Source organism: Gossypium arboreum, chromosome 5 (genome assembly GCF_025698485.1).
Source record: "Gossypium arboreum isolate Shixiya-1 chromosome 5, ASM2569848v2, whole genome shotgun sequence".
In the NCBI taxonomy this organism is placed as follows: Eukaryota; Viridiplantae; Streptophyta; class Magnoliopsida; order Malvales; family Malvaceae; genus Gossypium; species Gossypium arboreum.
The window spans coordinates 43906207-43910459 of record NC_069074.1 but is presented as its reverse complement, the minus strand read 5'-3'; the positions used below and the strand labels follow the sequence as shown (position 1 = coordinate 43910459).

General features: G+C 37.0%; 1 non-coding gene across 1 annotated transcript; it reads right to left on the bottom strand.

The window, feature by feature from the left end:
* Positions 1–1935: 1935 nt before the first annotated feature.
* On the bottom strand, positions 1936–2042 carry LOC128293465 (small nucleolar RNA R71). Its single transcript, XR_008283647.1, has one exon. It is a non-coding gene; the product is annotated as a small nucleolar RNA R71 (small nucleolar RNA).
* Positions 2043–4253: the final 2211 nt, after the last annotated feature.

Below are 4253 nucleotides of genomic sequence, written 5' to 3'. Positions count from 1 at the left end.
GTCTATGAAGGAGATTGGATCATATTTATATATGAGATAAGAGTTTTAAGAGGAGTTTTCTTCTGGATTCAAAATGTTACTCTTTAATTTTTTTTCTGAAACCGATTTCATTTCTTCTTCCTTGCACTAGAAACTTAAATTCTTGGTTTAACCATTCACCCATATATAATTTAATTACTAGCTTTGATTGTCTTTTCTAAGCTGGCTAATAAACGCCAAATCCAAAGCCTATATAAACACCCTAAGTACGACTTAGAAGGGGGCCTCCCTCCAGAACTTTTCTGGAATACAAAACCACACGCTCGGAATTACTTGAAGGAAGCCAGATGATCCATCCCAAAAGTCGGAGCTAATCTAAGACTAAAGATCTCTCTCAGAATTCCTTCAGGGGTTTTAGAGTTTTCTTTATGTTTTGTTATTTTCATACTTTTGAGATGTACTCTTATTTTATTATGAACTAAACCCCTTAGATACCTAAGGGGGCTGAAACCTATGATGGATCTTGCTATTATTATCTACACTATATGATAAATACTTGATTTGTTCTTAATTATGTGTTCTTAATGCTTGAGTTAATATTCTGGGTATTGATTCATGATTTGATGTGCTTATGTAGAGGAGCAAAAGTCCCTGTCTAAGAGTAGATTTGGCATAATTAAGCGGAGAGAATCGAACGCCTAGAAATAGGGTTATGAGATTTTGTCGGATTAAGGTGAAACCTAATATGGGAGTCCATAGATAGATTTACTGCTTCCCTAGGGGTTTTAATTAAGAAAGAGATTTCAATTAATTCAACTAAGAGTTAGACGTTATTAGTCTCGAAAGAGATAATAATATAGGTTAGGGAGTCTTACGAATCAAGTCAATTGAATAAATCATCTGGTTCAGAGTCAGATAACAAGTGAAATCTAGGTGGATTCCTCCTTGGGTGTCATCTTTATCAATTACTTTTTTTCAAGTATTTTTCCAAATTTTCTCTTTGCTTTAGTTTAATTAGTTAATTAGTTTAATAAACAATCCCCCTTTATTTCTAGGTTAAATAATAAAAAGATAGTTATTACTAGTACTTTTGGTTCCCTTGGGTACGATATCCCGATCTTTCCATTACTATACTATTGTTCGATAGGTGCACTTGCCTTTTCGTCGTGATAATAGTTTGTCTAGGTTTGATCTTCATTATAAATATTTATTACTTGTTACGAATCACGCGATCAAGTTTTTGGCGCCGTTGCCGGGGAACTAAAATATTAGGAACGCTAAATTTTTACTACTTTAGCCATTTATTTTTCTTGCAATTTTAATTTTAATTTTATTATTATTACTAATTAATTTACTTTTTCTTTCTCTTGGCAGGTTTTTATAGTTTATGACTAGAAGAAACCCGTCGGAACAATTAATTTTTGACGAAGAAATCGATCGCACAATTCGTAGAAACCAAAGAGAAATAAGGCACAGTTTAAGATACACAGAAAACGAGCAAGAAGACGATACTCAACCCCCAACCGAAGAAATGGCTGAAAACCAAGGCAATCAGCTACCTCCTACAATTGCGGCTAATCAAAATCCTACTCCACGTACTATGTATGATTATGCTAAACCTTCTCTAATAGGAACTGAATCTAGCATAGTTAGACCAGCTGTAGCTGCAAATACTTTTGAACTAAAACCTAACACAATTCAAATGATACAGTAGTTTGTTCAGTTTGATGGTTTGTAGGATGAAGATCCCAACGCTCACTTAGTAAACTTTTTGGAATTTTGCGATACATTTAAAATCAATGGCATTTCTGATGATGCCATTTGTCGTTATTTCCTTTTTCATTAAGGAACAAAGCTAAACAGTGGTTGAACTCGTTACCACGAGGGTCAATTACTACTTGGGAACAAATGATCGAAAATTTTTTACTAAAATATTTTTTGCCTACTAAAACGACTAAATTACGTAATGATATCTCTTCTTTTGTGCAGATGGATTTAGAAACACTTTACGATGTATGGGAGAGATACAAGGACTTATTGAGAAGGTGCCCTCACCATGGGTTACCGCTTTGGCTTCAAGTACAAACATTCCACAATGGTTTGAATCCCTCGACTCGGCAAATGGTTGACGCAGCTGCTGGCGGAACCATCAACAAAAAAACACCTGAAGAGGCTTATGAATTCATTGAAGAAATGTCACTGAATAACTATCAGTTGCAAGTCATGAGGATTAAGCCAACAAAAACAGCCGGCGTTTATAACGTCGACTCAGTTACCATGCTGTCAAATTAGGTAGAACTTCTCAATAAAAAGATTGATGGTTTACTTGGTTCTACGCAGGTACATCCAGTAATGAGGTGTGACTCAAGTAGAGAAGGTTTGCATACAGAATATCAATCCTTCAATCCTACAACCAAAGAGGAACAAGTCAATTATATGGGTAACAATAACTTTAGATCTCAAAATAACCCATACAGTACTACTTATAATGCAGGTTGGAAGAACCACCCAAATTTCTCCTGGGGTGGTCAAGGGAATCAAAAGCCACAAAATCCTCTGGGTTTTCAACAGCCACCTTATCAACAAGAGAAGAAATCGAACCTTGAGGAGATGCTCTCAAAATTCATGTCAATGTCGGAAACCCATTTCCAAAATACCGAGACAGCACTTAAAAATTAACAAGCATCGATCCAAGGATTCGAAACTTAGATAGGTCAGCTATCCAAACTAATCTCAGAACGACCACAAGGTAGCTTACCAAGTAATACTGAACCTAACCCAAGGGAACACCTCAACGCAATTAGTACTCAAGATAAGGAAGGATTCATTGCGCCTGAGCCAGAATTGATGCAAGAAACTGTGGTGAACAAAGGTAAAAGTGAGGTAAGTCATAACAAAATGGTGAATAAAGAATATAGACCTCGTGTCCCATACCCTAACACGACAAGGAAAGACCGCTCAGATAACAATTCGGTAAATTCCTCAAACTTTTGAAAAAATTACATATTAACTTACCGTTTATTGAAGCTTTGTCACAGATGCCAAATGCAATGAAATTTTTAAAAGAGCTTTTAGTAAATAAGCAGAAGTTGGACGAAGCATCACATGTGGAGCTAAACGCAGTCTGCTCAGCTATTCTACAGAATAAGCTACCTCACAAATTGAAAGATCCAGGAAGTTTTACAATTCCTTGCTTAATTGTTAGTTTAGATATAAGTCATGCATTAGCTGATTTAGAGGCTAATATTAACATCATGCCTTACAAAATGTTTAAGCAACTAGGTCTTGGGAAACCTAAACAAACTAGGATGAGCATTAAATTGGCAGATAAAACTATAAGATTCCCTAGGGGTATTATTGAAGATGTACTCGTGAAAGTAGATAAGTTTATATTCCCCGTTGATTTCGTTGTTCTAGACATAGAGGAGGATAATAACACCCTTTTGATTTTAGGGAGGCCCTTTTTAGCAACTGCTAAAACAATTATTGATGTTGGCACAGCTGAGCTCACGCTTCGCGTAGGAGACGACACGATCACCCTTCAAGCTCGTAATTCTGGCATCACATCGAACATTGAAGGTAATAGTCCACACTAATCTACTAAAACTGACAATATGACTTTGCAGAAATTGAGCTTCAAAGAAGTTCACGAGCCATGTTCCAGAAATGATAGAGGACACATTCATGAAGAACGAAGGCTACGGATAGAGGAGCTAGAAGAATGGTGAGCACATAAATTGACAACACATGATAAATCGAAACTACGCCAAAACGAGCCCTATACCTCTCCAAATCAGCTTAAGATTGGTGATAAAGTCTTACTAGATGCCGCAGATCCCCACATTGTCACTACTACACCGAATAAGGAAATCCCTCTTACGGTACTCAGTATTTTTCCATTCGGCACAGTGGAGGTGAGTCATCCCAAGTTCGGCTCTTTTAAGGTAAACAAAACCTGATTAAAACCTTATTTTCTCAGGACTGATAACAGGAACGAGGAGTACGAACTCCTTGAACCACCATGATTTTTCAGCCGGAGAAGTAAATCGAGCTTAGACTATAAATAAGCGCTTCTCGAGAGGCAACCCTAGCACTAACATATTTTGATTTCTTTATTTTTAATTTCTAACACTTTAAATCATTAACTTTATCTTTGAATTGCAAAGTTTTTCAGCACACACGGCCAGGCACACGGGCGTGCTTAAAGCCGTGGCCAAGCAGGGGAAGAGACACGGTCGTGCGATACGACCGTGTGGAAGCAGGACATGATTTCC